Source organism: Piliocolobus tephrosceles, chromosome 8, assembly GCF_002776525.5.
Source record: "Piliocolobus tephrosceles isolate RC106 chromosome 8, ASM277652v3, whole genome shotgun sequence".
Taxonomy (NCBI): domain Eukaryota; kingdom Metazoa; phylum Chordata; class Mammalia; order Primates; family Cercopithecidae; genus Piliocolobus; species Piliocolobus tephrosceles.
The window spans coordinates 45,023,107-45,035,744 of NC_045441.1; the positions used below are offsets into that span (position 1 = coordinate 45,023,107).

A 12,638-nucleotide genomic window follows, 5' to 3' on the forward strand; every position below is an offset into this window, starting at 1 on the left:
TATATAAAAATAAATCATGGGTGTTTGTAGAACTGAACTTAAGTAGATTTTGTGCTAATGGAAAAAGCAATCACCAGAAGTATTTTGGAAAAAAAAAAAAATAAGGCATTGAATGGCTGTCATATCACATCACTCTGATATCATGCTGAATATCACATTCATGCATGCAACGTTTCATGTATCCTATAAAAATTATATAAGACACATAGCAGAAGATGTTCTTTTCAGATAGTTTTGTGGTAGCAAAACCAAACAAACCTCCCTATTAGCAATTAGTATAATATGATTAAACGTAATTTTATTAAGGTCATCTAGTAAAATCTTCTTAATGCGAGGTATATTGAAAGTCTTGGGAGTGCGCCGGGCTGGCCCCGCGGTGGGGTCACGCGGGGACTCATGCGAGTGGTCTAGGGCACCGAGGCCGGGAGTCCATGGCCCGGGCCGCGACGGCCGAGCGGGGCTGCGTGTCTCCCGCCTAGCCCGCGCGCAGCACGGATGGGCTGCCACGCGCCTTCCTGCAGAGCCTGCTCACCCTGTTAGACATCCTGGACCACCGGCTGCGCGGCTGCGTGCACCTGCGAGAGATCCAGTCCTGCTGGCAGGGTGCCAAAGCGCGAGGGCTGCCTAGCCGGGTGCTGAAAGGCCTGAGTCAGGTGGCCCCAGCCAGCTGCTACCTGACCTTCCAGCGCTTGGTTGCCGGCCTGCGCACCTCGCTGCTGAAAGCCGACTGCCGCACCCGGGACCCCACGCGCGCCCGGGCCTGGCTCGGAGACCAGCCGCCGCAGCGCCTGCTGTTTGCACCGGCTGACGATCTGCTGACGGTCCTAGAGAGGAAGCCCCTGTCCCTGGGCGTTCGCGCTCCTCTGACAGGTCCCAGAGGCCCGGCCCCCAACCTGGAGCAGCTCTACGCCCCCGCCAAGGCGCCGCCCCGCCCAGCCGAGACCGAGCGGTCCCAGAGCGCGTCGCTGGAACCGAGCCAGGGCGCGGACGCAGGTGCAGCGGCCTGCAGGGCCTTGGAGGCGGATTCAGGGGATGCCCCGCTGTCCCCCCGTGCCCGAGGGGAACGTCGGAGGCACACCATCACCAGCGGCGTGGACTGCGGCCTGCTGACGCAGATGTAGGAGCTGGAGCAGGAGAGGGAGATGCTGCCGCAGGGTTTGGAGATGATGGTGCCCGGCCGCAATTGGCACCAGCAGCAGCTGCAACGACTGCAGGAGTGCCAGTGCCGCCTGGGCCAGAGCAGAGCCAGCGCCGACGTTGGGGCTGTGGGGAGCCCTCGCCCACTGGGACGGCTACTGCCCAAGGTAGAGGGGGTGGCCCGGGGGGGGGGGGGGGAGGGGAGCTGCTGGCTGCAGCCTGGGCCAGCCAGGCCCTGCCCACGTCCTCCTCCGGGCTGCCTGCTCTGCCCTGACGTCCACCTTGTCTCCGGGATGGCAGCAGCAGATCATCCTCATGCTGAAGGAGCGGAACCGACTCCTCACCCAGGAGGTGACCGAGAAGAGTGAGCGCATCACGCAGCTGGAGCAGGAGAAGTAGGTGCTCATTAAGCAGCTGTTTGAGGCCGGTGCCCTGAGCCAGCAGGACGCGAAGTCTCTGTACTCCACCTTCATCTTGCAGGTGTGGACTGAGTGGGCCCCCAGGGCCGGCCTGGCACTCAGCCCTTCGAGGGCGGGCGCCTTGTCGCACCCAACCTCTCTGGCTGGAGACCCCCAGCAGGCCCAGGCAGTCCAGGAGTCGGCGCCTTCCTGTCAGCCTTGCCATCCTGGTTCCCCAGGCCTGTCCCCGGCTGACCCGGACACCGAGCCCTTGACTCGATTTTGGCCTCAGGTGCTGACATGGGCTGGGGCTCTCTTGAGTCCGCATAGTCCGCAGCTACTACTGCCGCTGTCAGTGGACAGTGGGGGACCCCTGCATGAGTTACCAGATCTCTGGCTGCCCTGGCTTCCAGCGATGCTGCCTGCCCTGGGGTCCCATCGCCCGGGAAAAGAACTGCTCGCGCCAGGCTGCACTTCCGACAAAGGCCTGCAGAGGGCGCCTGGCGGCTCGGTTGCGGCGCCGAAGCTGCGCCTGAGACCTGCGGGTCCAAGGGCAGCTTCCCCCGACCTCAACCAGGGCACCAGGACAAAGCGGCTGTCGCCCGGACGGGAGCAGATGGAGGGGGTGGGGATGACCTCTAAGCAGGGGATGCCCGCCTGGCACGGGAGCCCCAGGGATGGCGGTCGGATTTCAGGTCTCGGCCAAGCCTGAGAGACTGGCTGCAGCGGATCGGGAGCCAGGTAGACTAGAGCTTGGCCAGCGTGTGCCTCCTGCAGACCCCAGGGTGATGGCCTTCCTCATCCTGGCCAGGTGATGGCCTTCCTCATCCTGTGTGACTCAACGTGGCTGCCCCACTTTGAGTCCCACAAAACAACGTGTGAGCCTGGCTCCCCAGGAGGGCCTTGTCCCCAGGAGGGGGATCAGCCTGGGCCTCCAGACAGTTCCCAGGCACGTCATAGGGAGAGTCTGTTAACCCCCACTCAGGATTCCCAGGGTCTGGTGTCCTACTCATCCCCCTTTCCTCCCACTCCCAGCCTGAACCCAGGTTTCTTTGGGGAGAGGCCACTTCCCTCAGCCAAGGAAAAGGAGAACCCCCAGGGTACAGGAGGAGGCTGGGGCAGGTCACCTTTGGTGTCACTCCCCGCCCCCCTGCGCAGGCCCACTCCCGCTGGTTCTGGGATACGCACTGGTGGGGGCCCCATGCTCAGCCCAGCCTGGAGGGCCCCAGTGCCACCAGAGCCAGGGGCATGGCAACGTCATGGGTGGATTCTGAAGCCCAGGGCCCCTAATGTAGGGTCAGTGTGTGTGGGGCACAGAGCCCCCGATGCGGGGTCAGTGTGTGTTGGGCGCAGGGACCCTGATGAGGAGTCAGTGTATGGGGGGTGCACAGACCCCGATGCAAGGTCAGTGTGTGGGGGGCGCAGGGACCCCTCGTGCCCAGGGCACTTTGGTGCACTGTTCCACAAGGCACCCCTGTCTCAGAGGAGGGGTCCTGGCAAGCAGAGCAGCAACTCCCTTCCGGAACCCAGCTCCACGCTAACCTGCCCACAGGAACCCCACAGAGCCACATTCCCTGCTGCACCCGGGCTGCAGGGGTGTCCCAGGACAGGCCCAAGCCAGCCCAGCGTGCAGCTGTCCTCCTACCCTGAGGATGGGAGTGGGCTTTCCAGAGACATAAGGACGCCAGGCCTGGACATCGTGGGTGGGGAAAGGAGCGGGTCCTGAAGGCCTATGCCCCACAGCCTCAGCACCGGGTGGACTGCAGTGCAGTGGGTGGGCCAGCGGCAGCCAGGGAGAAGCCCCGCATCAGCAGGCTGGGGCCTCTGACGTCTGCCTTTGAGGGTGCCTGCCATGCCCTGGGGGATCCTGGCCTCTTCACAGGACTGGAAGCAGAAGACAGAACAGTGTCTGTCCTGGGGTAACTTCATCGAGAGACCGCCCATGTAGAGCTGGACCCCGCAGCTAAAGAGGAAATGTGAGACAGGCTGGCACCTCTGGAAAAACTGTCTCTCAGCCTTGGTGTACCATGCAAGGTGAAAAAAATATAGGTCCTCCAAGTTTACAGTTTGCAATCAGGCTAGTGAGTGGCCCTGCAGACTACGAGGGGAGAATTTAAAGTGGCTCCCGACTGGCACTGTCTAGGTGGCTGGCAGAGGCACATGCAGACCCTCCCTGGAGCCCGCCCTAGTGATGCTGGGTGGGTCAGTCTCCTTCCACGATATGAGCAGCATCCCTGGCCTCTATCCACGAGGTGCCAGTAGCATGCGCAGGTACATACAAGTGCGTGCACACACAGTTGTGACACTCAGAACTGTCTCAGGATGTCAAAATGTGTCCCTGTGGGCAGAAGTGTCCTTGGTTGAGAATCTGCCCAAGAGGAAACAACCACAGGAGGCCTCAGGATTTTGTGTTGATCAAGTTCCAAGGAAAATGACTATCTCCACCGACCACGGTGGCTCACACCTGGAATCCCAGCACTTGAGGCCAGGAGTTCGAGAGCAGCCTGGGCAACATAGTGAGAAACCGCATCTCTACAGAAAAAGAAAGAAGGAAGGAAAGAAGGAAGGAAGGAAGGAAGAAAGGAAGGAAGGAAGGAAGGAAAGAGAGAGAAAGAGAAAGAAAGAAACAAAAGAAAAGAAAATGAGATCTCCCGTTTTAAAATTCACAAACATCACAAGACAACAATACACTATGAGACCCAGCAGAAACAACACGTACACTGTAGATACAGATACTGGAATTATCAGAGAGAATATAAAAGAACAGTGTTTTATATATCTAAATAAATAAAAGAGATTTCTGGAAACATGAAAAAAAATCTTGTTTTATCACGTGATCATTCAAACCATCCTTAAGTATTATAAATACACTACAGCATTTCCAAACTTAAGCCCAAAGTGGTATAAATATATCACTCTGAATTAGTGCAGATTTGTAGTGTCTTAAAATGTAAAGATTTGCATAAATGCATGAAACAATTTGTTGTACTAATTTATTAAAATTGAAAATAGTCAAACAAAATTCAAATTCTAAAATGATTACATAATTTATGTATTATTATTATACTTTAAGTTCTAGGGTACATGTGCACAGCATGCAGATTTGTTACATATGTATACATGTACCATGTTGGTGTGCTGCACCTGTTAACTTGTCATTTACATTAGGTGTATCTCCTAATGCTATCCCTCCCCCCTACCCCCACCCTATGACAGGCCCCAGTGTGTGGCATTCCCCACCCTGTGTCCAAGTGTTCTCATTGTTCAATTCCCACCCATGAGTGAGAACACATGGTGTTTGGTTTTCTTTTCTTTTCTTTTTTTTTAACTTTATTAAAATACTGAGTTTTATTTCACATGTATATTTTTGTCTCCCCACCATTTCCATGTCTGACCATCACTACTACTATGTCCTATCATAACATTGCATACTTAAAACCAAGCAAGGGGTGGAGTTCCATCTGTAAAAACTAAACAGGCATTTTGGACAACACATTCTTGGCAATGGAACCTGGACAATATTTATCAAGCAGGGTAGGGAAAGTTCTCACTCTGCATTATAAAAAGGACAGCCAGATATCAACTGTTACAGAAATAAAATAAGACGGAAAATTTTTAACAAATTGTTTAAACTATTTTCTTAAAGAGACTTCCTCCACTGCCAGAGATCTTGAATAGCCTCTTGGTCAGTCATCCGGAAGTAATTCTTCACATAATTGATGAACTTGGCTTCCACTTTGGGAAGAGAACCACCTTTTTCTATACTTGCTTGCATTTTTGCTTTAATGTCTTCTACAGAACTAGGTCCTTTTGGTGTTTTAGGAGTTTTTTCCTGTTTTTTGAAGGATTCTTGTCCTTTTGATCTTCGTGTGATGATGGTTTTGAGTCTTTTCCATTCTGATTTGACTTTTGTGCATTTTCGGCTTGAGTATCTCGTATGGATTTCTTCACTGGTGCTTTTTCTTCAGCTTTCTCATCATCAAAATCATCATCATCGTCATCTTCATCATCATCATCATCTTCATCAGCAGCAAGTTTTACTTTTTTCTGTGGAACCTTGCTACCACCTCCAGGGGCAGACTGCTTTCCAGATATACTTAAGAGTTTCATGTCCTCCTCTTCATCTTCTGACTCTGAATCTTCTTCCACAGCTACTAAGTGCTGTCCACTAATATGCACTGGTCCTGAACCACACTTCAACCTTAAGACCACTGGTGGTGTGATTTCAAAGCCCCCAAGGGAAACCGTTGGCTGTACAGACATTTTCAAAGTTGCCGGTGTTACTTTAATTGGACTGCCTTCGTAATTCATTGCCTCTGCTTCAACAATGTGCAATTCATTCTTTGCACCAGCCCCTAAACTGACCGTTCTTAAAGTTAACTGGTGCTCATTTTCATAAAAGTGGATAATCTTTGTCGGCCTTTAGTTCACAACCGAAAAGATAGTTCTGGGGCCTCAGGGGGCTCATGTCCATGTCCATCGAATCTTCCATCAGGTGGCAGCAAGTACTTAGGTGGGAGAGAAGGCAGACGGAGATAAAGGAACGCTGCTCCAGAGAACAGCTGTGCAGGACAGAATCACACCAGGGATGGTGTTTGGTTTTCTGTCCTTGCTATAGTTTGCTCAGAATGATGGTTTCTAGCTTGATTACATAATTTCAAATTTTCTTCCACCAATCTGTACATTTATATATTCATAATATTAATATTTCATCTAGAAATACCTACTGACTAGTTATAACTCAGTGAGATGTAAGAACAAATTGTGAGAGAATTACAGACATCATCCCACCTGAGTCTTGATCACTAACTGGTAAAGAAGCTGAGAAACAGACGCTTACCCGGCTGAGTCTTGGAGTGAGTCTGTGTATGAACTGTGGTCCCTGAACCATGGTTATAAGGAAGGGATACTGTGAGTTCATCTCCCTCACGCCCGTAATTGTCATGTCACCTGTAGAAGCAGGATGGCCCTAGCCCTGGGATTTTTAGAAAAGGGAGCCACCAAGGCAAAAACTAAATGTACCTAATTCCTGAAAAACAGCAGAGTCGCCACAGCTGGGTTCTGAAGCTTATAATGAGTGCACTCATTTTCTTAGGTAATCTTGCACAGGTGAATTGCCGCCTCTCAGTCCTTGTCAACAAAACAGATGTTAAAGAATAACTCTAACTTCAAACTGTCTTTACATTTTCCTGTCAGATTATCAAACGTTTCCTTACTGAAAAAAATATATATACATACATACAATGGGATGAATGAATATCACAATGTTGCATACAAAAAACCAGATTTAAAAGGCATGCATAGTATTTAATTCCATTCACAAAAAATATCAAAAAGCAAACAAAACTGAGTTTCTGACTTCAGGTAAGAGTGAAATACCTTGTTTAACAAGACTCTCACAGGAAAAATAATACGTTTTTGATAAAATATGATATGTAATTATATAGAAATATAATTTATATGTAATACATATGGTATAATACATGGGTGGGTAAGAAGTGAATAAGAATTTCAGCTTTGTCCACTGTAGGGAAGATAGGGTTTGGGATTGGAGTTGAGTTCAAATTAAGTTCTTCTAGAAAAATAATAATATTCCTCAAGAAACACAACAGCATTCAGAGTCTCTATAATTGTTATTTATAGTTTCCAGCACATAATTTTAAAATTCATGAGATGTGTGAAAAAAGCAGGATAATGTAATTCATATACAAGACTAAAACTAAAACAGGCATTAGACGCTATCTCCAAGATGTTCAAGGTGTTGTAATAAGATGACAAGAATTGGAAAGCAGCTATTATAAATATGGTCATGGAGGTAAAGAGAAATATTCTCACAATGATTGAGCAGATGTGGGATCTCAGCAGAGAAATGGAAATTATATAAGGACCAAACAGAAAGATGATAATAAAAAAGTACTGTTGAGAGGATTAGCTGATTAGAAACAGAAGAAATAAACTTGAATATGGAGCCCTAGAAATTAACCAATCTGAAGAGAACGTTTCAGATGAATGATTGAAGAAAAATGAAAAGAGCCTTACAGATCTGTGAGATGACTGAGTCCTACTAGACAAGGCCTGCCTTTCCAAGTATCGAGTCCACAGTGCAGCTGACCTACTCCTGCCTGAGCATTTCAGCTGTGGCCCGCATTCTTCTGAGAGCCTGGCTCCAGAGGCCAATGGTCCACCCTGGGGCTCCTGCCACAGTCACTACTGCCACTGCTATTGCTGCCACAAGGCCAAGGAGGAAGTGTGGAGACCAGGCACTTTCATGCACCCCAACAGTGGAATCCACCCTGTTTTTGAGGAAGGGAGGTGGCAAGTGGGCCACAACGTTTCACAGCTGCTAGCCTCCACTGCACCCACTGAGGGGGGCGCCTATCCTCACCAGTAACAGGCCCATCACATAGCCACACTGCCCTTGCCTAGGTGTTTTGGTTTTAGCTGCGCACTCTTCTGAGGCATTGCAACTGCAAAAAACCAGCCCAGTGCAGAGCTGCCTGACGTGGAATTCCCTCCCCAGCTGCTGGCAGAGCAGTTGACTCTGATGGAAGGGGTGAGCAGCTCTGCTCCTTAGGGCAGGGCAGGGCAGGGCAGGGTCAGGCCATGCCTCTGGCACCAGCTGTCTCAGACCAGCCATTCCTTGACTAGAGTCTAGTGATCTGGGTCTTATCCCGGCTCCACATTTCACCAACTGTGCGACTTGGATGAGTTTCTTCACCCACCAGCCTTCCCTGTCCATATGCAGAAAGTGGGTATGGGACACAAACAGTGCCAACTGCAAAGAGTGACTAGGCACATCAAATGAGATGGGACAGATAGGAAGAAAAGTGGAGGCCTGGCCCATTTGTTGCTGGAGGTGCTCAAAGCAAGCAGGTCTATAGGTCACCCACCCATCTGCCCAGGAGCCTCACCTGCCTGAGCACTTATTAGGCACCTGATGTATAGAGATTCTATGGCAGACACCCAACAGAGTCCTTAGTTGTGGCTGCCACATGATTCTCCCATCTTGCTCCAAGTGCGGGGATTATAGGCATGAGCATCACCCAAACTTAAATTTTTGTTTTATTTTTGTTGTTTTTATATGCTTTAATTACTTTCTTTTTTTATTCTGTGTATCTACTACAGTTTTTTTTTTTTTTTCCTGGTGGTTGTCATAAGACTTATGTAAAACATCTTGTATCTTAACAATCTTGTTTAGGATGATGACAATTTAACTTCTATGCATAGAAAAACTTTACAAATTTTCTCCCTTTCATAGATTTTATACTATATATGTCAAACTTTACAACTTTTTATGTTGTGTGTCCATTAGCAAATTATAGTAGTTATTTCATTTTTGATATTTTTATAGATTTTATACTAAAGTTCAAAGTGACTTGTGCAAAACCACTACAGTGTTAGAGTGTTCTAAATTTCACTAAGTATTTACCATTTTCAGTAACATTTATACTTTAATGTTTTTCATATTATTTACATTCGATCATATCAATATGAAGACTGCCTTTTAGCATTTCTTGCAAGACAGGTTGAGGTGTGATAAATTCCCTCACCTTCTTTTTTGTCTCGAAATGTTGGAATGTCTTGACCTCTATTATTTCTAAAGAACAGCCTTGTTGGTTAAACTCTTCTTGTCAGTTTTTTTCCTTCTTTCAGCATTTTGAATATACGTTCTCCCAGTTTTCTTGCAAAGTTTCTGCTGAAAAATCCACTGATACCATTATAAAGATTTCCTTCTATGTGAAGAATTTATCTCGTGCTGCTTTCAAGATTTGTGCTTTATCTTTGTGTCTTGACGATCATAATATGTCCAAGGGCAAACTTTATTAGGTTCTTCTTGCTGTAGGTATTTTGAGCTTCAGAAAGCTGGATGTTCATATTCTTTTCTAGATTTGGAAAGTTTTAAGATGAAGGGGTAGCCTGCCCCTCCACACCTGTGGGTGTTTCTCATCAGGTGGGACAAGAGATTGAGAAAAGAAATAAAAGACAGAGATAAAGTATAGAGAAAGAAAAGAGGGCCCAGGGGACTGACACTCAGCATAGACCCACGCCGGCACCGGTCTCTAAGTTCCCTCAGTATTTATTGATCATTATCTCTACCATCTCGGAGAGAGGAATGTGGCAGGACAATAGGGTCAGCAGGAAAACATGTGACCAAAGTCTCTGTGTCATAAATAAGTTTAAGGAAAGGTGCTGTGCCTTGATGTGCATGCACACAAACATCTGGGTGCAATAAAGAGCAGTATTGCCGCCAGCATGTCTCACCTCCAGCCTTAAGGTGGTTTTCTCCTATCTCAGTAAATAGAACATACAATCGGATTTTACACCAAGACATTCTATTCCCAGGACGAGCAGGAAACAGATGCCTTCCTCTTGTCTCAACTGCAAAGAGGCCTTCCTCTTTCACTCATCCTCCTCAGCACAGACCCTTTATGGTGTCGGGCTGGGGGATGGTCAGGTCTTTCCCTTCCCACGAGGCCATATCTCAGGCTATCACATGACAAGAAACCTTGGACAATATCTGGCTTTCCTAGGCAGAGGTCCCTGTGGCATTCTGCAGTGTATTGTGTCTCTGGGTACTTGAGATGAGAGAATGGCGATGGCTTTTACCAAGCATACTGCCTTCAAGCACTGTTTTTAACAAAGCACATCCTGCGCAGCCCTAAATCCATTAAACCTTGAGTCAACACAGCACATGTCTCTGTGGCACAGGGTTGGGGCTAGGGTTATAGATTAACAGCATCTCAAGGCAGAAGAATTTCTCTTAGTACAGAACAAAATGGAGTCTTTTATGTCTACTTTTTTCTACATAGGCACAGTAACAGTAAGATCTCTCTTTCCTTTCCCCACATGAGAAATTATATATTTAAATTCCTTTTCCTCTTTCTCCCTTTTTCTGAAATTTCTGAAATGTGTACATTTGTTCACTTTATGGTTGGTTATTTTTAAATAGCCTGTCTTTGAGTTTGCTGAATTTTTCTCCTTTAGGATTGAGTCTCCTGTTAAACATTTCTATTATATTTTTTTCAGTTCTGCTACTGTTTATTTCAGTTCCAATTTCTGTATAATTTTTTTGACTTGCTCAATCTCTTGATTTAGTGGCACACATAGAGTGAATGAATTAGCTCTTAGTTGTGGCAAAATTAGTAAGACTGATCTTGCTTATGGAAATAGGATCTTAATACTTCAGTCTCAGAACACTTTAAAACCCAAGCCACAGTTTTTCTTTCAAGGATATGGAAAGCATTCCTCATTCAAATCTGATTATGCTTTTATAAAATATGTACCTCATTTTTATTAGTCATTATCTTCATGCTGGATTCTAATATTCTTTTTGATGTCGATGTGTTCAATGATATAAACTTATATAGAGCAAATTCCTTCCTTCTCAATTTATGAACAAAAATTTTAAAAGCAACATTTTTGATGTGGTAGGAAGACATTTATATGACATACACAGCTACTGCCTTAAACTGGCAAAAATAACAAAAGAAAAAATTGTTATTTATCCTTTAAATAATGAGTCTCTATTTGCTATAAATCTATAAATATTTTAAATATATTTCCTTCTACTGCAATAAAAATTAAGATAACCTTCTGTTTAGCAGCTTATGATGCTAATTTTATAAGGAAATAAAAAAGATTGACTTGCCTCCTGAATGTCCAGTGATAAACTGAATCCTAATTTCCCTCCCTCAAGAACATAAAAATGATGTAAAGCGTATCAAGTATGTAACAAGTTAATATTAAAAATGATTCTTCATATGGTCTTTTGTAATCAATGTAAAAAGAATGTAAAAATGTGTTTTTGCTTGAAGATTTAGTGACTGTCCAAGGAATCACAATTTTTGAGCTTTTATATCCAGAGAACTATACTATGTGAAAATACTATAATGCCTCATATAAAAAAGCACAGCGATAAAATTCCACACGTAGCTGGGCATGGTGGCTCAAGCCTGTAATCCTAGCACTTTGGGAGGCCGAGAGAGGTGGATCACCTGAGGTCAGGAGTTTGAGGTCAATCTGACCAACACGGTGAAACCCCGTCTCTACTAAAAATACAAATATTAGCCAGGCGTGGTGGCAGGTGCCTGTAGTCCCAGCTACTCGGGAGGCTGAGGCAGGAGGATCGCTTGAACCTGGGAGGTGGAGCTTACAGTGAGCCGAAATTGCACCACTGCACTCCAGCCTGGGCGACAGAGCCAGACTCCGTTTCAAAGAAACAAACAAACAAACAAACAAACAAATTATCTCATTGTTTTGACTTTAGATTATTCTCTATATTAAACATTCTTGTTAAATGTAAAGTTTGAAAAATTTAGTGCCTTTGTACTTTATCGTGGAAATTCTCTGATGTTTATTTAGACTTGATTTTTGAATACTTCTTCACATTTATTGCATTTGAAAAATTTCCCTATGGAAGAATTCTCTGTGAATTCTGGTTATTTCTAAGGTTTATATTTTAGATCAAACTCTTTCTACATCCATTACATGTATAGTATTTCTCTAGTATGAATTATCTGATCTTGAGTAAAGTGTGAACTATAGTAAAAGGCAAAAGAGCACACAGCACATAGAAAGCAAATCTGTTTTATTCAATAAGATAAATTAATAATCTGTTTTCTATTTTAAAGAAAGTGTGAGGGATTTTTTTTCTAGCTAGTCATCATCCTTTATTTATTTGTATTTATTTTTTTGAGATGGAATTTCACTTTTTTTGCCCAGGCTGGGGTTCAATGGCATAATCTCAGCTCGCCACAATCTCTGCCTCCTGGATTCAAGTGATTCTCCTGCCTCAGCCTCCCAGGTAGCTGGAATTACAGGCATGCACCACCACACCTGGTTAATTTTGTATTTTTAGTAGATAAGGTGTTTCTCCATGTTGGTTAGGCAGGTCTCGAACTCCCGACCTTAGGTAATCCACCCATCTTGGCCTCCCAAAGTGCTGGGATTACAGACATGAGCCACCGTGCTCGGCTGTCATCATCCTTTATATAGGCAGATTAGGGATCCCTGGGTGCTGGAAAAGGGGTGTCATGCCCACTTAGATATCCGAGAAGGTTCTGGTTGGGATTCTTTCATTTAACACAGAAATACTAAGCCGTT

The 12,638-nt window shown here is 46.1% G+C and overlaps 2 pseudogenes across 1 annotated transcript; one reads left to right on the forward strand and one right to left on the reverse strand.

Moving 5' to 3' along the window:
- The first annotated feature begins 431 nt into the window (after positions 1-431).
- On the forward strand, positions 432-2,247 carry LOC111529391 (annotated as a pseudogene).
- Positions 2,248-5,026: 2,779 nt separating this feature from the next.
- On the reverse strand, positions 5,027-6,027 carry LOC111529413 (annotated as a pseudogene). Its single transcript, XR_002727413.2, has one exon. The product of XR_002727413.2 is annotated as a nucleophosmin pseudogene (transcript).
- Between the last annotated feature and the right edge of the window lie 6,611 nt (positions 6,028-12,638).